Genomic DNA, 24,632 nt, shown 5'->3' with positions numbered 1-24,632 from the left:
AAACAGACATTTTTCCCGACGGGATTCCTCCCAAGCCTGCCTTGCATACACACGTTCAGGCCAAATACCAACCATCCAAAGCGCAGTGATGTACACCACGTATGACAGGACCATAAAGAAGAAGTTCCATTCAAAAAGCCCCACCCTTTGGGCTGCTTTTGCTGATCCTCGTGTTAGTAAAAGTTTGGTGAGAGACGATTCATGTTTTTCAGTCCGTTACAGCGTGAAAATCTCCTTTCCGGACGCTAGTTTTACCAGAACGAGCGCTCCCGTCTCATACTTAATTCTGAGCATGCACATTTTTTTTTCCCTCGGAAAAGCATACACACGACCGGTTTTCCCAACGGGAAAAAGTCAGCCGTGAATCCCGGCGGGAAAAAAGAAAACATGTTCTCTTTTTTTTCCACAGTTTTCCTGTCGGGAAAAACTGCAATGGAGCATACACACGGCCGGTATTCCCGGCCAAAAGCTCTCATGGCAGTTTTTCTGCCAGGAAAACGGGTCATGTGTACGAGGCATCAGAGTTTCAAAGGCACGCATAAACCACTACCACTTTGCCTGCTCCAACATTAAAGAAGTACTTAATTAAAATAGTCAGATACTACTTAGCAACTAGCAATTGAGACAATAAACACTTTGGTCAGGAGTATGTAAAGTAAAGCAGTAAGCAGTTAGTTAATTATAACACAATGTATAGAGTGCAGCAGTCAACAGTATGTGTCATAGTGCCTATTATGTTGCTGATAGACAGGAGGAAAAGATCCCCAGTTTCCTTGGTCAACAAATGACTGGCATTGATGATCAGGGGTGGGAAAAATGTCTGACCCCCATAGTCAAGGAAGGACAAATGCACTGTGTCTGAAGGGAGGATACCTGGTATTAGACGGAAAGGGTATCTGCACATTGTGTGGGGAAAAATGCACAGCTTACAGAGCTGATGACTAGTGCCAGCAGCACACAGGGCTAACGCAGGGTGCAATAGCAACACATTAGGAGCTAAAAAATGTGACGTTTGATAGGAGATGGAAATCTTTGCTGTCACTCGGTACTGCATTATTGCTCACCACATATCAGTGTGTGAGAGCAGAATAGCCCTGTATGCCTGGCACACGCTGCATACATGGAGGATACACCGCTGGTTACTTCTTAGTTATGCAATTGTTTAGAGTGAAAATCTTTCAACATCAGTAATAAATCTGTCTCAGAACTTTGCAAACTGTAACACCGAGCTTCCCAGAAAGGGCACCTGGGACTGTAAAGCTGTTGCAGAGTCTTTAATGAACAAGGCACAGCTGATTTGTTACTAATCGTGGCGCTAAATTGCTTGATAAATGCACTCATTGTGTATGAGCTGCCCTGAAACTAGCACTGCATAGGGCATTCTTTAGCAAAAGATATATAGTATAACTGAGACAAGTAAAAAACAGCCCAAACTGGTTTAACCATTTAAATATATGCAGTTTTACCAATAATAATAAATCTTACCTTCTAAAATTCTGTGTACCAATTGATTCCAACTATTAAAGAAAAGAAAACATAAATAAATACAAATACTTAATATAATAAAACCAGACAATTTCTTCTCTTGGTTATATTTGCCTTACTTCACTTAAACCAGAAATAACTGATTCTATATCTTGGAGTACAGTACAGGACACAGGCAACTTATTCATACACCATGGGTTATAGGCTCAGACCTTCTGGTAAATGGACACTGGCAAGCTTTTTAAGACATTCTCCTCTAGGGTGCCTTGGTATTAACCCCACCCCAGTCCTCAGTTTTGTAGCAAGCATTGCAGAGTAACAAGGACATTTTAGGGAGGGTGACCTGTGTCTTGTACTGTACTCTAAGATATGGAATTTCAAGGTAAGTCAAAATTCCACTGATATTATTTGTACAGTGCAGGACACAGGCAACTCATTCATACACCACGGGACATGGTGTGATGTGATCAGCTGTCCAATCACAGCTGATCACATCATTGCCCCTCGGTGCCACCCATCAGTGCCCAGTGCCGCCGATTAGTGCCCATCAGTGCTGCATATCAGTGCTGCATAGTAGTGCCTCATTATCATCCCTCTCCCCATTTTTTTTATATTTTCAACTGTCCCTTTTGTTAAAGACAGATTTTTTGGATCATCAGAGTCATCCGTGGATACTATTTCACATGCACTTCACACATGGACTTATATGCTATTTATTATACACTTTATTCACATGGACTGTGATCGTCTATTGGAAAACATGTTGTGCTACACTATTTTAGTATATTATTTTTAGCACATATTTATAGAGTAATTAGCGCTACTTCAATATGTTACACAATTTTATGGGTGTTGGCAACACTACAGAAGTTGGCTGCTGTTTACACTTTTCACTTTATTAGCACTTTATTATTAATAACTATTGTTGAACACATTGGTAGCGCATTCGTTTTTTATTGTTTATTCACTTCCTCATTGTCAGTGCCACCTATCAGTACCGCCGATTAGTGCCCATCAGTTCTGTATATCAGTGCCTCATTATCAGTGCACATTAGTGCCACCTCATCAGTGTGGCCTCATCATTGCCCATCAGTGCAGCCTCATCAGTGCCCATCAGTGAAGGAGAAAAATTACTTATTTACAAAATTTTATAACAGAAACAAACAAAAACTTATTTTTTTTTTCAAAATTTTCGTACATTTTTTACTTGTTTAGCAAAAAATTCAAAGCCCAGCAGTGATTAAATACCACCAAAAGAAAGCTCTATTTGTGGGAAAAAATATAAAAAATTCATATGGGTACAGTGTTGCATGACTGCCCAATTGTTGTTTTATCGTTTAAAGTGCGACAAATTGGCCTGGGCAGGAAGGGGGTGAAAGTGCCCTGTATTGAAGTGGCTAAACATGCTGAAAGAATGAAAGCATATTAGTAGTCTTACCAGAAATTAATCTACCATTATGTTTTTGCTTGTGAGTGGAAAGCACCCAGAAGAATTCATGTAAACATGGAAAGAACATACATACTACATGCAGACAGTGTCCTTGGTGTTATTGACCACAAGGAAAGTGCAGTAACTACTGTATCACACAGGAACAGCTGGCTTTGCCAAAAATACTGGTTTATGTACAATTACTTAATGATTGTATGCATATTCTTCAAATAAAATATTGTTTTCCTCTTAAAGCGTATCTATGTTCAAATGTAAAATTATATATGCATTTCCACATTGTATTTCAGTCATTTATAGCCGACTCCTATTATTCTCAATGGTCTTCAAGTTTGAAAATGTAGTTTTTGAAGAATCCCACACATTTACTTCCTTGAACACAGTGACACATATTCAGCACAACCGGTGAATATGCACTGCTATGTCACACATTTCACAGAGCCTGCTGTCTGAGCTACAGAGGTGCTGAGAAGAGATGTTTCAGGAGTCAGTACAGGAATCACTGCTTGCATGAGCAAATTACCATGCCCTTAGAAATTGAAAGTAGTGAGCAGAAGAGAAGCTGCAAAGCACACAGGGAATCCAGGAAGTAGTGGAAAGAGACGGTCAGCAGACAGGAAGCATTCACAGCATGAGAGTAGATTTTTCATCTTAGTTTATAATAGATTGTCAGAATAACTATCATTTCGTATTGCTAATACAATGCTTATGTTAAAAAATGTACAGTATGCTGTGACTTCACATTTGGCATGTAATTTTTTTTGGGGGGGAGTGGGTACCCTGTTTTTACGGGCAACCAGCTCCCCCCTCCCTCCCTGCAATCTTCACACGTCACAGGTCCCAAAAGATTGCCTGGCCAATCACAGCACGCAGCGGTGGTCGCGCATGTGCAGTGTGTGCCTGGCTGTGAAGCCACAGCCAGGCGCCCACAGTAACAATGCTGGAGCCGCGGAAAGGTGCGGGTTTTGTGCGCCCACATCGCTGGACAGGTGAGTGTCTGATTCTTAAAAGTCAGCAGCTAAACTTTTTGTAGCTGCTGACTTTTAAATGGGTGGAACTCCGCTTTAAGTATTCATTTTGGGTCGGGTCTCTATTTGTGTTCCTAGCAGCTTTTACTTATAAATATTTTATTTTATTTTAGCTAGTTTAGTGATTAATCACAGTACTTGTAAGGTCATAACCACGTAATATCTAATCTGCTATTATTTGAAGTGTACGTCTATTTAACAATGGTATTTTTGCATTCTTCTAGATTACTACTTTCAGTAATTTATCAAATATAGTGTACAATAGGACAACCTAGCTGCTGAGACAAGTGGCACAAAGGAACAAGAGCTTTCTAATAGTTTTCTGAGTCATGAACTACACCTTTTCATCGTCAATCACTTTTAAAGCTTGCCAGCACTCTCGTGGTGACCAATATATTTACTTCTAAAGATAAGTGTAGATATTTTAAGATAAACTGCAACACTGGGAACAAGTCTAATGGATAATGAAGGAACACAACAGTGCCAACTGAAAATACTATCTACTGCAAATGGTCACATTCCACCAGAACTTCACAGCACCACAAGAAAAATAATTAATATTGGTTAGCATTACCACATATTCCTTACTCATTTACCTAAATGTTCTCAACGGTATACTACATATAGGGTCGTTGCACACAGGAGCCTCAGTTCTGTCTCAGTAGAGGGTCCATTGACTGAACCCCTGCCAAGTTGAATCATACATACAGTACATGACATCTGTGTCCATTTTTTTCTGTCACATATGGAACATCTGTGTCCATGTTTTCCTCCATCTTGTGAGAGAATAAAAATGGATCCATGTAATCCCTATGGGCGTCCGGATGTAAACAGATGTGCATCCAACTATACCCGCCAACATCTGGTCAAAAAAGCAGACCTGCTTGTAAAATTTACTGTGTTCTAGCTGACAAACCTGAATGAACTCTGGATGTAAAACGGACACACATCCATTTACATCTAGCCACCCACTGCATACACTGCAGTTCCTTTTTGATCTGTTTAATTACTGTTTAAAAATGGACTGACAGAAGGCTTGCATCAAGGAGACCTTAAAGTGGTTGTAAAGGCACAAAGTTTTTTTTATCTTAATGCATTCTATGCATTAAAACAAAAATACTTCTGTCTGCAGCAGCCACCCCTAGCCCCCCCCCCCCCCAATACTTACCTGAGCTCCATCTCTATCCAGAAAGATCCACAAGTGAATTGGCTGTCTGGGACTCTTCCTCCTGATTGGCTGAGACACAGCAGCAACGCCATTGGTTTATGCTGCTGTCAATAAACCAATGGCGCTGCTGCTGTGTCTCAGCCAATCAGGAGAGAGAGGGGGCAGTGCCGAACCACAGCTGCTTGATGTGGGGGCACTCAATAGGAGGGAGGGCCAAGAGCTCCACCCAGAAGAGGAGGATCCGGGCTGCCCTGTGCTAAACCATTGCACAGAGCAGGTAAGTATGACATGTTTGTTATTTAAATAGAAAAAAACAAGACTTTACAATCACTTTAAAGCAGAGTTCCAGGCTTTTTTACATTTATTAAAAGTCAGCAGCTACAAAAAGTGTAGCTTCTGACTTTTAATAAACAGACACTCACCTGTCCCACGGTCCAGCGATGTGGGCACCCGAGGCCCCGCTCCTCTCCCCCCTCTTCTCTGCGGCGCCGTTATTGGAGCTGTGGGCACCCGCCCGTTATAGCTTGTGGCTTTTCGAGTAGACAGGCAATCCTCTGGGACCTTGGATGTGTCCCAGAAGATTGCAGAGAGGGGGGGCTGCCTAGGGGGAGAGGAGGAGTTGTCTAGGTGGCCGAGTAGCGGAAGAAGGAAGTAGGACAGTAAGTCCATCTCTAAAGTAGGTACCCATTCTCCCCCCCAAAAAATTACATGCCAAATGTGGCATGTAAGGGGATGAGAAGTGCTTAAAGCAGAAGTTCCACTTTTGGGTGGAACTCCGCTTTAAGTCAGCTTGTTCAGCATTTGTCTGTATAGTGTTCCTTACATAGCATTTTATAGTACTGCCTGCCAAAAAACAGTTAATGTTTTGGGAAAATATCCGACGTTATTCAATAAGGAATGTAGCTTTCAGCAGCTAAAATGTATGTCTTAGCTTTTCTGCAGCAGTCAGAGCTGGAAAATTTTGGAGAGAGAGAGAGACAAACACAATCAACAGGCCTTTCCACATGAAGACCTTATCACAATTAATCAAACCAAAACAATCCCTGCTAGTTTTTAACTTCAGATTGTGGCTGCTTTTCTCTATGCATGGCTTACTGCGGGGGAGTGTACAAGTACCTATGACATTCACACATGTGAATTGCCTAAATTAGCAATCTCACCAAGAAAAATACCACATTGGCATATCCTGTATTGCATTTTATTAAGCCCATTCTTTATTTGGAAATCTGGATCTCAGTACACATTTGGTAAATGTTCCAGCTGCCAGGCCCAATTGGCTAGTTTGAATTGTCTGCTTGAAGAGGGAGAATTCATTATTATTACCATAATTTGCCCATTGATCTATAAGGATAATGCACCATTTTACCTCTAACTACATATGTTGCATAGTTGCCAACAATCTGAAAAAAATGTACAGGGACTCTTTTTTGTCTATAGTGGGGGCATTAGTAGGCGTGGTCTGGGATGGGGCGAAAAATAGATATGGTTTCAATTATGCTCAATAATGGGCATAACTAAAAGGGGTTTGATTAAGTACAGTGTGAGATAACTTACATAGTGGATAATGTGGTAATATCCTATATAAGGGGAATGGAGGGAGAAAGAAAGAAAAAAAAAAAAGAGAAAGGGGTATGGAGGGAGAAAGAAATAAAAGAAACTCTGCACTGATCTCTGATCACTGATACCAGCCTCTAAATTAAGTTATCTGTGAAATACTCTACAGAGTTCCCTAATGCCAGACCCCTAAGATGAGTCCTGTGTAATATTCTGCAGATTTCTCTCATCAGTCATACCATTCCTTAAAAGAGAGTTATCTGTGAGTTCCTTTATACCAGCCCCCCAGGATTAGTTCTGTGCAATGTTCTGCACAGTTCTCTGACCACTGATAGCAGCCCATTCGGAAAGTTTTCTGGTCAACACTGCGGATTTCACTGATCAGTGATATTAGCCCCCCATAGCCTGTTTTGTGCAATACTCTGCACAGTTCTCTGATGACTGATAGCAGCCCATATAGAAATTTGCTGTGCAATATTCAGCACAGTTCTCTGATAACAACCAATAAAGAGAGAGAGAGATATGCCCCCCACTTCATACAGGTTCCTCATTCCTCACCTGAACCACTACTCGTATAGACAGCAGCACCATGAACACAGCCAGTCTAATCCACAGTGCACCCATTGGCTAAAATGTGGTGCAGACTGCCTCCTACTACCTCCCTGCCACTGACTGCCTGAACTTGTGTTAGATCCCTCCCTCTTCCTCGATCAATCAATCCTGACTCCCAGCCCATCCATCTGACAATGCGGGCAGCCCAGGATGACACTGGATGACGGTGGAGCAATGCAAATTTTTTAAGGGGGAACAGACACCCTGGCCTAGTCCGTCCCTGTCCGGGACAAAGCATATTTTTCAGTATTCTGACCGGGACAGCCACAGCCCGGACATGGGTCTGAAACCCGTGAATGTCCCGGGAAAATCGTGACTGTTGACAACCATGATGTTGTGGACATTTATTTTGTAGCTGTTGTGATCTGTCTATAGCAGTGTTTCTCAAATTGTGTGCTACGGGGAGCCTGAGAGCCATCACTATAACAGTCAGGCCGGGGGCATGGCCACGGTAGCCGGCTGCTGATGCATTCTGGGAGTTGTAGTCTGCGCTCAAGTGCAGAGAAAAACAACAACTCCCGGAGACCGGAGGCTAGAAGGCAAGGTGTGCTAAGGGATGGGGACGCATTACTGGCTTGGGCTGCAGGGCTGGGCGCTGGTAGCAACTTTACCCCAGAACCAGGAGCATCACCCCCCTACAAGGACCTGCTGAGCTGCCAGGTGAGAGACCCTGACACCCCCAGCTGACCCCCACATCCCTCCCCCTCTCATATACCTCATTTGCCCTGCCCCAGTGATCAGGCTGCATTTATGGACACTGGTGAGGCTGCATTAATAGGCACTGGTGAGGCTGCATTAATGGGCACTGGTGAGGCTGCATTTATGGGCACTGGTGAGGTTGCATTTTATGGACACTGGTGAGGCTGCATTTATGGGCACTGCTGAAGCTGCATTTATGGACATGAAATATGGGAGTTATGTGAATACTAGTATCTCTTATATAGCGCTGCGTAAACTGTTGGGGCTATATAAATCCTGTATAATAATATAATAATAATAATAATAATAATAATAATAATAATAATAATAATAATAATCTCAGCATTTCAAAGGCATGTTTTTTTTGTTTTGTTTTTATTGCCATGTTGTTGTTTTAACCTGCTGGATAGTTAGCACTTCTACACTGAACACTGCCCCACCTACTGGTGACCTCTGTACACTGCCCTGCCTACTGGTGACCTCTGTATACTACGCTACCTACTGCTGACCTCTGTACACTGCCCTACCTATTACTGACTTCTGTACACTGCCCTACTTACTGTTGACCTCTGTACACTGCCCTACCTACTGGTGACCTCTGTAAACTACCCTACCTACTACTGACCCCTGTACGCTGCCCTACCTTCTGGTGACCTCTGTACACTACCCTACCTACTACTGACCTCTGTTCACTGCTTCACCTATTGCTGACCTCTGTATACTGCCCTACCTACTGGTAAACTCTGTACACTGCCCTACCTACCGCTGACCTCTGTACACTGCCCTACATACTACTGACCTCTGTATACTGCCCTACCTACTGCTGACCTCTGTACACTTCCCTACATACTACTGAGGCCCTAAACTAATAGAATAAATCAGCCTGCAGTACCAGATGTTCTGTTTTCATGATAAACTTCAGCATCAGCCTTGTGGGGGTGACCAATTACTCCCCAGACATGAAAACAAAAGAATGATTACAGAGTTTCTCACTGAAGCTAAATAAGGTGGGCTAAGTTTATATTTACACATCGACATTAGTTTTATAAGATTTTTCCCCCTCTTTCTTTATGCCGTGTTTACTTTTCATTGGGGGATTGCTAGTTAATCTTTTTTTTTTAATGGTATTGATCAATTTCATGTTGTCTGGGTAGATCTCCACCTCTCAAAGGTTGCCTACCCCTGATCTAGTAGGTCCAGCAGATGTTCACATCCCTAAGGCAGAAAGGGATACTACTATATATTTTATCTATTTCTGTATGACTCAAAGGTGCCTGGAATCATATGCACAGGAGGCGCACTGATTTAGATTTTTTTTTTTTTTAAGCATTTTAGTAACTGTTAGAGCCTTCTAATTTACAAAACAAAATATGTTTTTACTTGCAAAGAGTAATCGTGTAAAAATGTAGTAGGATTTAATAATGACAAAGTTGGATATAAACACTGCTATCCAGAGTCACTTGTTAAACTTACAATCCTCATTTAAATTTGCTCTACTTGAGATTCGATCAGACTTCAGCCACCTGCATTTTATATTCTTTTTCTTGGAAAAAATAGCTTTGGAAACATTGTGCTTCAGCTGATTACTCGGGTCATTGGGCAAAATGTAAAAAGCATATATTATTTTAGTGACAAATTAATTTTAAAATATATCAGCTTATGTATTGCACAGCTCAGTGGTGTGCAGTAACTCAAAGTTGCCAAACTGCTGAATGTGTAACTTTGATTGTTTTTTTGAGAAACTGCACATCTCAGATCTTAAAGCAGACCTTCAGTATTTTTTTTCATCTTTCCATCTATTAAATCTTCTGCCCTTGTTGTTTTAACTTTGGATAGTATTTTTTTTTTCTGCCAGTGAATATCTTATACAGCCCACTTCCTGTTTCTTGTTTGGTCCTTAGCCTAGGCCAGTGATGGTGAACCTATGGCACGCGTGCCACAGCTGGCACATCAAGCCCTCTCTGTTGGCACGCCAGGGGAATCCCCCAGCCAGACAGTCACTTGCACTGACGGTGCAGGCAGGGAGCATCCGACTCCCTTCCTTGCTTCAGTGCCAGTGACATCGGCAGGGGGGTGGGCAGCCAGTCATCTTGTTCCATGTGCGCCATTTAGGAGGGGTGTAAAATTCTTCTTCCTCCACCGAACGACTCTGTTCAGCAGCTTGTATACATGATTAAATTCCGCGCCAAAATTATTAATCACAGTGTATATAAAATAATATGCATAGTGGTTGTAGAGAAGCTTCAAAATGGCAAAGATGTGTTCATTACAAATTATGTGAAAAGACTGCAGTTCCTCTTTATCATTGCATTATTTAAAAGGTGCATGACAGTGTGACCTGACCAGAATTTCCAGTGACACAAGGGCTCTAAATCAAACATTTTATATTAAAATTTACTAGCACTTTTATAAGTTAAATATGCAATCATTTTGAAAATCGTTCTTAACATCTTATTTCACATTACAGTAAAGGATTTAATAGTTCAGTGAAATATAAAAAAAAAGGCACAGATGAGATATATTCCTTCCAAGTGACTTAATGAAATTGGCTCTGGTAAACATTTAAATTCATAGGAGCTAAATGACTGAATAGCCTTACATTTTACAAAAATAAATACAATTCTTTTTGTGATTAATGGGGCAATTTTAATCTGTAGAATAAAAACATTCACTGGAGCCTATTAAACTGAATTCCATAGAATTTTAAATGAAGGAACCAAAATAACCACAACCGAAGTATTTTAGAAATTGAATATATCTATAGCAGAAATAACTTACATAACATACAGTATATAGTATAATATGTTGTAGGTTCTTCTATTTCCTGGAATAGAATCCCATCCCATTAGAGCTGCTACAAAACAACAATAAGACTACCATGCTGTTCACTTAATTGGCTTAACCACTTGCCAACCACCCCATGCAGATATGCTGCTGCAGGGCGACCGCTCTGTGTTGGATCACATATCTGAAACGTGATCAGCGCTTCCAAGTAGGGGGCGCATGTAATCACACACATCGCCCTGGTTCTGCTGCGATTTGTTACAGCACAAGCCGATCAGTGGGTCCCAGCCAATGATTGATGGCCGGCACCCGCTGAATGATTTTATCATTAATGGAAGGGAGCTCTGTGTTGTAAACACAGAGCTCTGAATACTGACAGGCAATCTTGTTGTTTTTTTTATTCCCTGCAAAGCAGGGAAACAAGCAGCAAGATCGTTCAATAAAAGCAGCACATAAAACACACAGTAAACATTGTTAGTGAAACATTTAACCCCTTTCCCAGCCAGTGTCATTAGTACAGTGACATTGTATAGTATTTGCCCTGATTACTGTATTTGTGTCACTATTGAAGTCAGTTAGTGTACTCACCCCAGCCAGCCTCAGCTAGTGTCAGATTGTTGCCACACTATCACAGTCCCAGTCCCACAGTTGCTGATCACTGCCATTAGAAGGGTAAAAAAAAAATAACAATTCCAGTATCTACACCAGACGCTATAACTTTCACACAAATCACATAGCTATACAGGCACGTAGAAGAGTATATTTTGGCTTAAATTCATAAAGAAATTAGATTTTTTTTTATTTGATTAGATATGTTTAATAGCAGGAAGTTTTTTTTTTTCTTGTCCTTTTTTTCCATTTTTATTGCAAAAAAATAAAAAAAATGTGATAATGAAATACCACCACAAGTAACCTCTATTTGTGTGGATTTTTTTTTAATAAAAATTCCATTTGCATACAGTGTTGCATTACCAAGCAATTGCCAGTTAAAGTAGCACAGTGCTGAATAGCAAAAATGCTGTTTATGAAGGGGGTAAACTCTTCCAGAGGTCATATGGTTTACCCTAGGTTAACACCCATGCGTTTTTAGTGCATTTTGAAGTTTGCAGAAATGCACTACAGTCCATTTAACATGGTTTCCTATGGTACACGCTCACATCTATGCGTTTTTGAAAAGGGTCAGGAATTTTTTTTTCGCATTTAATTGACTTCACAATGGAATCACACTAAAAACGCAAGTGTTGTGTTTGTGATGCAATTTTTGACATCGAGTCTGCCCAACCCACAGGCACACTCCCGCAGCATGCAGCAGGAGAGAGAGCGTGCCACCGAGAAAGAGTGTGCCCGCCCACTAACGCACCTGCGTGAGCCGACGTACGGCTGCGGCGATTTCCACAGGAGAGCCAAGTGGTTAATGTAGAGAGTGTAATTCCAAGTGCTCCTTCAACTTGTCTTCACTTGAATACTTGAAGCTTTTTGCTGCAAATAAGCACCAATGCCCGTACTTGTGAATTTGTACAAAAGGGAATGTAGCAGAATATGATGGGGAAACCTTGTTAGATGTAAGGACATCCGTCTTTATTCTCCCTCGTCTCAGTTGTGAATGCCGCACTTTCTGAGGGTGTGTGCAAACAAGTAAGATATTTTACAACATAAGCAAAACTGTTTCTTTTATTTTTTTGGGGGGGATCTCCTAGAAGGATGGTGGCTTCATCCTTGCCTAGGTTTGTAGGATTATAGGAATTAAATTTATACACAAGAGGGGAAGAAAAAGAAAGGAAAAAAAGGGGTGGGGGTAAAGGGAAGAGTCTAGGAGTGGGGGTAAGGTAATCCCTTTCCATCCCCACCATGGACTAATAATTAGGGGACAAATAATATTAACTGAATATTAGGTCTTGTAAATGATCCATATAAATCTACAACCCATACTGCAGGAGATAGTACTTGGGGTGATTGCCCATATCTAGGAATATTTGCTCTTACTGCAGTAAGGAAATGGCACAACACATCTTTATTAATGGATTGAATTGTTCCTGGGATAACAAAGTAAAGGAATAGAAAGGGTATTCAGTATTTCAGAGTCTGTAACTCTATAGTAAATTTAAAAGATACTGCTCCAGAAATGTTTGATAGGGGGCATCCCAACCAGATATGACTTATATTACAACATTCGGCATGACATCTCCAACAATGATATGGAACATAAAAAAAGGGAGGACATCAGCACATCAATACAAATGGGTAAGAATTTTAAAGTTATTTTCCTTTGCTTTGCTAACAATAGTTTATGTGAAATAATTAGGGTATTTCCATGAGTCTTCTCAGTCTATTGTAGTCTCTATCCAATCTTCCCACATTTTGATATATTTAGGTAGGTTGGAGCATGCAAGTTGTGACAGATTTTTGCATATTTGAGATACATTGTGAGTTGGGTGGAATTTTGTAGAAGCAATCACTAGAAAGGAGTATGAGTAGTAGCTCTGTCCGGGAGAGAAGTTGAATTGTTGTTAGGCAAACCAGTGGCAAGTTACACTCGTGTGCTTGTACCAGCCGTTCATGGTCTAGGTCCCAAATGCAAAGCTCTTCAATGCTGAGAGGGGATGCTGGGTTGTCAAAAACAGTCATGGGTCCCATACAAAATAGATAGGTAAGTTGGAGATGGTACAGTCCCAGGTGGCAAGTAATTGTTTTGTAAGGTATGATACAACGGCGGATCCAGGGGGGGGGGAAATTGCCCCCCCCCCCCCGAGACAATCATGTCACATTGGCTTTTAAAAAAAATATATATATTTTTTTTAAAACTGCTTTGCGGTGCCTGCAGCTGCCGCTGCCGAGTCTCTCACTCTCTCTCTCTCTCATCACCAGGGCCGGGCTGGCCCAGCCCAGTAGGCTGCCTGTCCTGAGGCTGCTTTGAGCTGTAGCTGACTGCAGCGCTCCCCCTCAGACTTGCGTGTATAACACCGGGCATCTCTCGCTGTGTGTGAGAGCTGGGTCTGTGTTCGACTGTGCTGCCTGTGCTAGACCTGCTCGTGTGATAGTAGATGGAGATGGAACACTGATTGAATCAGTGTTTTGTCTATCACACAAGCCCGTCTAGGGGGGGACCTTGCTAGAGCACACGGCCCTGCCGAACACAGACCTACAGCTCCTGTTTGTTCCATGACACATGTCGGGAGGGGAGATACCTGCTGTGTGTGATTGAGTATAGTGGGGCTTCATTCATATACAAAGTGGGGCTGCATTCATATACAAAGTGGGGCTGCATTCATATACAAAGTGGGGCTGCATTAATATACAAAGTGGGACTGCATTCATATACAAAAGTGGGACTGCATTCATAGACAAAAGTGGGACTGCATTCATAGACAAAGTGGGACTGCATTCATAGACAAAAGTGGGACTGCATTCATAGACAAAAGTGGGGCTGCATTCATAGACAAAAGTGGGCCTGCATTAATATACAAAAGTGGGCCTGCATTAATATACAAAAGTGGGGCTGTATTCATATACAAAGTGGGGCTGCATTCATATACAAAGTGGGGCTGCATTCATATACAAAAGTGGGGCTGCATTAATATACAAAGGTGGGGCTGCATTCATATACAAAGGTGGGGCTGCATTAATATACAAAGTGGGGCTGCATTCATATACAAAGTGGGCTCTGCATTCATATACAAAGTGGGGCTGCATTAATATACAAAGTGGGGCTGCATTAATATACAAAAGTGGGACTGCATTCATAGACAAAAGTGGGACTGCATTCATAGACAAAAGTGGGGCTGCATTCATAGACAATAGTGGGACTGCATTCATATACAAAAGTGGAGCTGCATTTATATACAAAAGTGGGACTGCATTCATATACAAAAGTGGGGCTGCATTTATATACAAAAGTGGGGCTGCATTTATATACAAAAGTAGGGCTGCATTTATATACAAAAGTGGGACTGCATTTATATACAAAAGTGGGACTGCATTTATATACAAAAGTGGGACTGAATTTATATACAAAAGTGGGACTGAATTTATATACAAAAGTGGGACTGCATTTATATACAAAAGTGGGACTGCATTTATATACAAAAGTGGGGCTGCATTCATATACAAAAGTGGGACTGAATTTATATACAAAAGTGGGACTGCATTTATATACAAAAGTGGGACTGCGTTCATATATACAGTGGGGCTGCATTCATATGTACAGTGAGGCTGCAATGATGGGCACTGATGAGGCTGCATTGATCTCTTGTACCATGGCTTCAGTCTCTGGCCATCTCTTGTACCATGTCTCCAGTCTCTGACCATCCCTTGTACCATGACCATCCCTTGTACCATGTCTGCAGTCTCTGACCATCTCTTGTACCATGTCTGCAGTCTCTGACCATCTCTAGTACCATGTCTGCAGTCTCTGACCATCTCTTGTACCATGTCTGCAGTCTCTGACCATCTCTTGTACCATGTCTGCAGTCTCTGACCATCCCTTGTACCACGTCTGCAGTCTCTGACCATCTCCTGTATCATGTCTGCATTTTCTGACCATCTCTTGTACCACGTCTGCAGTCTCTGACCATCTCTTGTACCATGTCTGCAGTCCATGACAATCGTCTACAAACTATGGGATAGATTTATGGCATTTATATTAGATTTTTTAGCGATACTTCAACATTGCAGCAGACACACCGGACACCTAATTGAGTTCTGTAAGCAACACCTTATTTTCTGGCAGTGCCCCTCCCAAGACTAGACTCTGGATTCGCCCTTGGTATGGAATAGAAGACAGGGCTTATAGTTTGAAACACTGAGATTTGTTCAATAGCTAGAAAGTCCCTGCACTTTTGTTCACAGCAGGAACGTCGTTCCCTTTGCAGGACTCAAGCAGCAGAGGCGTACTAAGTGGGGGGGGCGGGCCACCATGGGTGACACACGGCTGAAGTCAAGAGAGAACCAAGTGTGGGGGGTGGGCAGGTTTAAGCCACAGTACCACAGCGGTGACAGGAAGAACACGGAACACGGACGCGGAGAGCCTGTAGTGGCTTTTCAAGGTGGGGGGTGTGAGCCGAGTGACACCCCCTTCTCCCGTGCCCACGCACCGTGGCTCTGTTCAGTCTCGGCTGTCTCAGCCGAGCAGAGTGAAGCCGCCTCCCCCTCCTCTCTACACAGGGGGAGGGGACCCGTCACCTGACCAGTTCTGTGCATGTCCCGCACGTATTACGTACTGTGGGGGGGAGTGGGGGTTTGCACTGTAGGGGTGTCTGTACTGTGGGGGGTGGGGGACTGCACTATAGGGGTGTCTGTACTGTGGGGGTCTACACTGTAGGTCCGGTGCGGGAGCGGGAGCGCGAGCGCGCCTAATTTAAATGGCACATGCCCATTTAAATTACGCGGGCTTACGCCGGGGGCAGCCGGCGTAGTTTTCATCGCAAGTGCTTTGTGAATCAGGCACTTGCGATGAAAAATTGCGGCGGTGTAATGTATCTACGATACGTTACGCCGCCACGATTCTACCTGAATCTGGCCCTAGGTTCCACTGAATTTAAGTTAGGGGTATCAGAGTAAAATGGCCTGAATACAAATGCACACCACACTTTTCACGTATTTATTTGTAAAAAAAATTAAAACAATTTATCATTTTCCTTTTACTTCACAATTATGTGCCACTTTGTGTTGGTCTATAACACAAAATCCCAATAAAATTAATTTACGTTTTTGGTTGTAACATGACAAAATTTGTAAAATTTTAAGGGGTATGAATGCTTTTTCAAGGCACTGTATAAGAAAGATTAGCTACACTAACTCAAGGGAAAATAATAATTGAATCTCTGCAAAACACACATCTTTCAATACACACACACCCTTCTCGGAGTAGAAATACTATTTATCACATTTGCAATTTTTTAGATTCAATGAATTCAAAAGTCACAGCTTTTCGGGTATTTGAAAACAGCATAAAATATTAGATTCATCTATCATGCAGAAAAACATCATCCACATGAAGTTGGAACATGTCTTTGACAGGAAGTTGGCCCTCTATGACATTCTCAAGCCTTCAGGGCAGAAAAGTAAAAAGGAAACATCTTGTAGTTATTTAAATGACTGCAGGGTAATTAGACAAATTGAACATAATTTAACAGTGGTTAAAATCTTCAGGGAGGCGATATGAAAACTGCTGAAGGTTACTTCAATAATATCAGTAAAATAACATAGAGAAAAGGATTTGAGCTGTAAAAATGTAAAGAGAGAATTTAATACAATAAGTGAGGAAAAGTACTATAAATTTTGTTTCCAGTTTTAATGGTAAAGAACACAAAAATTACAGTGGCAATTACTTTTTTTTTATAAAGAGCATAGTCTTAAAATACAGGCAGTTTTGTGAGCTGACTAGTACAGAAAAGGCATTGCTCTGTCAAGTCTGATTGTGTTGTGTTTCAGAAAGGCAGTTCAGATGGTGTTAAGGAGTAGCTGAATTACATTTTCTGCCTATGGTACTAGAAGGAAGAGGGAACTTACATCATCACTGCTTGCTTAAAACAATAACAAAGATAACTGTATTTTCAGCCCTTTTTCATCATGCATACTTCTCTCTGCAACCTGTTTGAAAAAGTAAAACACCAGCGATACTACTATTCACAAACAAACTGCTAAAAGGAGAGGTTAAAATGGCTGGAGTGTCTAGGTTGCAGTAGATGGCATCAGGGAAACCAATATGCAAACACATGTTTATAATAGTCAAATGATAGCAATAGTGGGAAGATGCTACCTCATGCTACAAGCTAGCAAGAGAGTGCAATACTTCACCTAATGAGACCAATGGAAAAAGGAGTTACTAATGGCGCTCAACAGTTCTAATAAAAATGAAGTTCCTTCCCCCCTTCTTTTTTTCCCCTACCCCATTTGATAGTTTTAGACGTTCACTATTTATACCTATGACATACTGTATATACATAGTAAAGGGTGGTGATATGAATAGGCGACAGTGTCAAAGAAGTGGCACCAACATCCCTGTAAATATGTATAGACAAAGGGACAAAGGTAGAGTAGAGATCCAGTAGAGATCTTTTTACCTGTGACTTGGTATTAAGCCAAATTGATGGTCATCATTGGGTATTAAATCTATGGACAACTCAGACAAGGCACAGAAAGGAATTTAGTAACCAGGATCTATCCAAAAATAGATGAGTTGATAAATATTAGCTTCAAGCAATTAGTGAAGTGAATGGCACATGAAGAGGGAAAGGGGAGGGAGTGGTGGGAGTGTTGGGGGTTGGAAGGATGTGAAGGGAGGAAGTCAGGGGAAGCAAAGAAGGGAAGGAAAAGAAGAAGTGAGGGGGAGAAAAAAGGAAAAAAAGGGAGGGAAAAAGGGGGGGGAGAGAAGGGAGGGGAGAACGGAGAAAAAAAGGGAAGGGAGGGGAGAATTGGGGGGGGGGGAAGGAAAATAGGGAAGGACAAGGAAAAGGAGGGGAAGAGAGAAAAAAGAAGGGGAGAGAAGGATATATGGGTTGGAAAATAATTTGGAAAGATCCTGGTTACTAAATCCCTTTCTGGGCCTTGTCTGAGTTGTCCATAGATTTAATACCCAATGATGACCATCAATTTGGCTTAATACCAAGTCGCAGGTAAAAAGATCTCTACTGGGAGTGGGTGATTGATATTGGGCATGGCGGCCAACAGCATATACTGTCTTGTAAAATTAATGTTTTTGTGATGCATTTAAAGTCATTGCTATGTTTCTAACTGTATTTCGTTCTATGCAGTACAACATCCAATTGTTCTCAAACATACCCTGAGGAAGCACCAAGTGGCGAAACATGTCGGGATACGTCACTCCAACGCCATTTTCGAGTGACCAATTTTTCTATCAATTTAGACTGTGGATGTTATCTTGTACTTGCGTACTTTAAGCATAGCCAAACCTTTTTATGTAATAAAAACCCTGTTATACTTTTTACATATTGTAGTATTGAAAAGTTTTTCTTTGCCGACACCCCCCAAAATCCCACCAAAAAACGTCCCTTTGTCTATACTGTAAATACATGTTTTTACCTCTTTATAGTTACATTTTTTCACCAAATATACGTCCCCTATGCCCGCTGTAGGGAGATATGAGTGGCATCCGCGCCATGGTCTTTCCATGTTTTTGGTCTATACTGGTAAGCATCAGCTCTCCTTCCCCCTACCCCATTGTTAATTCTTGTATATTAGGTATCATTTGCTTTACTACCTTGACATTATGTACTGTATACCTTTGTCATTTTTGATTTTTGATTTTTATAAATGTATTCCTCCTGAAGAAGCGGTAGATTTCCACGAAACATGTTGAGGAGTTTTCCCTATTTTCACTGAAGAGCTACTGTATCTCCTATTTCCATCTTGGAGGTCATCAAGTGCCAGTGTCTCCTTCCTATTATTCCTAATGCACGATCCACACTAAGTCTTCAGAGACTTGGTCACACCACAAGCTGTGCCATGGCTCTGAAAACGGGAATGTACTCTGTGGTAAATGCAGTACACATGGGTCTGGAATGTTTCACAACCAGAGACCAGCACCCGAAGGTCACATTTGTGGCTGGCTCTGTAATAATTTATTTAAGCGGGGTCCAGGTACAGACTCCAGAAGCTGTTGCTGAGCATTTTCCGATCTGGATAGCTGCATAAGACACCTGTTCAAGCAGCGGGTAGATGATGTAATGAATAAAGAAAAAAAAATCTTAATCAAAAAGAAAAAATGGCTAGTAAAAAAAGGTACATCTTTCTTAGTCGAGAAATTACTGCTGTACTCTCAGGACAGTAAGAAAAAAATAGAAAAGTAGGAGGTTTTTTTTCCTGTAGATGGCAGTATAACCCAAATATATCTGAATCCGATGTCCCTTAATCAACACAAAAGAAATGTTTTGTTTTGTTTTTTTTAATTTTGCCTTGACATACACTTTAAGGTTTAGATTGTTTAGTCAAACTTAGGTAGCTATGCTATTCAATTTCAAACACCATGCATCTTAAATAATGTGAAATATAAGAAAAGCATCTCTACGCTATCACCTTTGGATACAGTGATTACTTAAAATGCAGAGAAAACTAAAACGAAATAGACCAGAATGTTTTATCCAACTATGTCATTAAAAACAAGAACACCGGGCTAAGCAAACCTCACAATACATTGCATCAGTCACAGACTGATTAGTCATGGCAATTTCACACTAACCTCACAGCTGAATTTTTGTAAAGAATGGCTTATAATGGATTAATGCTCAGTAAAGTCCTAAACCTCATGCAATATCAGCTGAGAAAAATTGCTAAAAAGAACAATAGCCACAAAAAACAACACATGTAAATGCTTCTACTGTTCAAGTAGAAGTTTGAGCTATTCCTAACTATACTTAAAGTATAACTACAGGTAATTATTTTTTGGGGTTTTAGAGTGGAGAGGGATAAGAGCACCTGGGTGGTTCTTATTGCTGTCTATGCCCCCATTTGGGAGAGTTACCCTCTCCATTTGTCATGTTAACTGTTATCTTCAAAAGAGAAAATACAACCTAAAACAGAGTTCTGCCTGGGAAAAAAAATACTGCAGCTGCTGACTTTTAATATAAGGATACTTGCCTGTTCAAGGAGCCTGCGATGTCCTTACCCAAAGTCAACCTGTCCCTTGTCTCCGGGTGCAGACACCAACACCCTAAGGTAAACAGTAAGTGAAGCCTTACGCTTCACAGCCTGTTTCCTACCACGCATGTGCAAGTCGCGCTGCCCAATCTGAATGGTCCCTGCTGTCTTTTGGGACCTGTGTGTCTCCCAGAAGACAGCAGGGGGAGGGAAGAAGAAGGGCTGGATATTGCCAGAATTCTATTCCCGGAAGTGGGAGAAGATACCTGGATTTGACAGGTATCTGCCACTCCCTCCCCCCTGAAAGGTGCCAAATGTGGCACCAGAGGTGGGAGGAATCCAATCAGCAGAAGTTCCATTTATAGGTAGAACTCCGCTTCAAACTTTGGGTTGTCTCTGGGAACAGTACTTGAGGGGAAATCTGGTGACCCTGTAGACAACCAGGGATCCCTTCACTTTGGAGAGATTTCTACTCATTTCTTGTTTTAGTTATGGGACAGAAGTGAATGGAAATCTCCCCAATGAGACACAGATGGAAAAATAAAATAAAAAACTGACAGGTGTTATAGCCCTCCCTCACTCTAGCAAAACTAAAAAAAAAAGTTTGTATTTAGCTTTATGTTAAACCTTCTCACAACCCCTTCTAAATCTTAAGGCCCGTACACACCATCGGATATTCTGACAACAATTGTAGGATGGACGTGTTTTGTCGGATAATCCGACCGACTGTATGCTCCATCGGACAATTGTCGGAATTTCCGACAACAAATGTTGGATGGTCATGCTCTCAAATTGTCTGATTATCCGATCGTGTGTACACAAATCCGTCGGACTACAATCCAAGTTTCAAACACGCATGCTCCGAACCAAATCTAACCATCAGACATTACCAGAAGTTGTCTAAAGGGTGGCGCTAAAGAGCTGTAAAACAACTTTGTTTTGTGTACGTTGGCTGAAAAAGTGTTGCCGTCTGTATGCAGAACAAGTTCACGGCCAACGCCCTTCAGACAAAATTCCAGGTCGACATTGCGACTAGAAATTGCTTCCTGGTGTCTGGGCTTTTGTCAGCTCATTCCCAGGCGTAGCAACTCCTATTGCCCGACATCCTGTACATGCAGTTCCAGGCTCCAGGCAGCTGGATTCTAACTGTGCAGTCGGCTAGTTCTCGGAGGGCGTCTATTGACATCCTGCCAGAACCCCGCCACACTTGGGCGCACTCTGTGATCACTGTGTCCTTCAGACACAGCTCATCACAGTTCAAGGTAAGGGGTCAATCACAGTGGCCCTTTACCATGTTACCATCTGTGTCGAATTACAGCCGATCACATTGTAAACAGACTTGCTGATTATCGGCAGTACTTTCCTCACGCGCTGTCACATGTACACTGATAATCAGTGTCCTGATTATCAGTGCAGGCCATCAGTGCCGCCTATCAGTGCAGCCTATCAGTGCCAGCCACTATTGCCTCCTCATCAGTGCCACCTGTCAGTGCTATAGTGCTATCAATCAGTGCCACCCATCAGTCTTCTAATCATTCCCGCCGTTTAGTGCCCATCAGTGCAGCCTATCAGTGCTGCTCTCAGTGCCTCATCTGAGTTGCCTATCAGTGCCTCCTCATCATGTCCATTAGTGCCTCTTTTACAGGGTAGTTAGGAGAAGATTTAGAAGGGAGGATTGGAGCAGGTTTAAGTTAAAGCATAACTAAAAGGTAAAACTTTTTGTTTGTTTGTTTTGGATAGAGTACCTTCTCCCTCATCCCCCAAAAGAGATGGAGGGGTTTGATCTCTATATTTCTCAATGTGCGGGTCCATACCTCCTAATGGGTACTTCTCCCTCCTCAGGTGCCCCATCTCGTAGTCTCTTCCCCTCCTCCGAGTGCATAAATACGTTCCATCTCATCCATGTTTGATTGTACTGTTCTCTCTTATTTTGGCCTGAGAGGACCGAGTCCTCTATAGCCTCTATTTCTCTTACCCTATTCAGCCACTCTGCAATTGAGGGTGATCTAGAATCTCTCCAGTGCAGAGCGACCCCTGCTTTGGCTGTGTTGATCATATGACACAGCACTGACCTTTTTTAAGTCTGCACCGGGATCTGAGAGCACCGAAGCAGTAAGAAGGCAGGGTCCTCTGTTATCCAAAATTCCGTACATTTTTGTAAGATTCTCTGAATCTCTGACCAGTATTGTCTCATTTTCTTACAGGACCAAAATATGTGTAACAATGTCCACCATTCCTCCCCACATCTACAGCAGTGATCCAAGGTTTACATTTACAATTTATGAAGCCGTACTGGTGTATAGTACCATTGCGTTAGGAGTTTGTAATTAGATTCCTGGGTCCGTGTACAGACCGAGGAATTTAGGGCCAGGTAGATAATCTGTTTACATTGAATTTGGTAAAAGGTCCTACCTAAATCTCTTTCCCACTTACTATTGCCCGGCATCTTAAAATCCTCTGAGGGTATATTTAATAATCCATACATCTTAGAAACCACCCTGAAGAGTGGTTATCATCACAGTATGATTCAAATGGAGTTAATTGACGTTGGAAATTTGCTGGTAATCCCAAAGATCCCCAAAAAAAGTGACTTATTTGGAGCACCTGCCAAAAATGTACCGGTATTTCAAAGGGCCCTCTCGGTTGCATCAATAGGTTAATAGTTAGCCAAGTCTCGGACTGGAGGAAATGTGGTACTTGGAATAAGCCTTTCTCTTTAAGTTTATTATATGCTCCTGCCTCCATGCCCGGTGTAAAACTAGGGTTTCCCAATATGGGAAATAAGGGTGATTGCCTTGTTGAAAATTTCGTGTTTCGACATATCCTGGCCGTAATTCGCAGAGTCGGTCCTATTGTGGGATGTTTCTTAAGGGAGGTCGGAAGTACCGTGTAGCACCATGGTGCTCTCTGTAACGGTACTAGGCTGAATTGTTGCTCCATGTCCACCCATCGTTTAAGATCGGAATGTCTACACCAATCTACCAATCTTGCTAGATGTACCGCCTGATATTTAACTATATCTGGGACGGCCAACCCGCCAAAGCACTTGGGTATCATCATCAGATCTCTTTTAATCCTTGGCCGTTTCCCTGCCCATATCAATTTCATAAAAAGGGTACGTATTTGGCAGAGAAAGGTCACTGGGATAGTAATCAGTAGCGCCTGGAACAAGTACAAGATTTTCGGTAGAACACTCATCTTACTTACCGTATATACTCGAGTATAAGCCAATTTTTTCAGCACAGTTTTTTGGGCTGAAAATGCCCCATCTGGCTTATACTCGAGTCACCTTTTTGCGCCTGATCTCCCGGATTTTGGGGACCCGCTACTGGCTAGGGTTTCCCAATATGGGAAATAAGGGTGATTGCCTTGTTGAAAATGTTGTGTTTCGACATATCCTGGCCGTAATTCGCAGAGACGGTCCTATTGTGGGATGTTTCTTAAGGGAGCTCGGAAGCACTGTGTAGCATCATGGTGCTCTCCGTAACGGTACTAGGCTGAATTGTTGCTCCATGTCCACCCATCGTTTAAGATCGAAATGTCTACACCAATCTACCAATCTTGCTAGATGTACCGCCTGATAATATTTAACTATATCTGGGACGGCCAACCCGCCAAAGCACTTGGGTATCATCATCAGATCTCTTTTAATCATTGGCCGTTTCCCTGCCCATATAAATTTCATAAAAAGGGTACGTATTTGGCAGAGAAAGGTCACTGGGATAGTAATCAGTAGCGCCTGGAACAAGTACAAGATTTTCGGTAGAACACTCATCTTACTTACCGTATATACTCGAGTATAAGCCAAGTTTTTCAGCACATTTTTTTGGGCTGAAAATGCCCCATCTGGCTTAGACTCGAGTCACCTTTTTGCGCCTGATCTCACAGATTTTGGGGACCCGGTACTGGCTAGGGTTTCCCAATATGGGAAATAAGGGTGATTGCCTTGTTGAAAATGTTGTGTTTCGACATATCCTGGCCCTAATTCGCAGAGACGGCCCTATTGTGGGATGTTTCTTAAGGGAGGTCGGAAGCACTGTGTAGCACCACGGTGCTCTCCGTAACGGTACTAGGCTGAATTGTTGCTCCATGTCCACCCATCGTTTAAGATCGGAATGTCTACACCAATCTACCAATCTTGCTAGATGTACCGCCTGATAATATTTAACTATATCTGGGACGGCCAACCCGCCAAAGCACTTGGGTATCATCATCAAATCTCTTTTAATCCTTGGCCGTTTCCCTGCCCATATAAATTTCA

At 42.0% G+C, this 24,632-nt stretch overlaps 1 protein-coding gene across 4 annotated transcripts in view; it reads right to left on the bottom strand.

The window, feature by feature from the left end:
- BMPR1B (bone morphogenetic protein receptor type 1B) overlaps positions 1–24,632 on the bottom strand; it is a 638,082-nt gene that overhangs the window by 541,701 nt on the left and 71,749 nt on the right. For 3 of the 4 annotated variants that reach the window (XM_040328038.1, XM_040327997.1, XM_040327989.1), the window contains one exon: positions 1,486–1,517. The gene's annotated coding sequence lies outside the window, so the exon portion shown is untranslated. Of the gene's footprint in view, positions 1–1,485; positions 1,518–11,365; positions 11,383–24,632 lie in introns of those variants that run through there. The other variant, XM_040328021.1, reaches the window with a different exon arrangement.

Source organism: Rana temporaria, chromosome 1 (genome assembly GCF_905171775.1).
Source record: "Rana temporaria chromosome 1, aRanTem1.1, whole genome shotgun sequence".
NCBI classification, from domain to species: Eukaryota; Metazoa; Chordata; class Amphibia; order Anura; family Ranidae; genus Rana; species Rana temporaria.
This window is presented reverse-complemented; position numbering and strand designations above follow the sequence as displayed.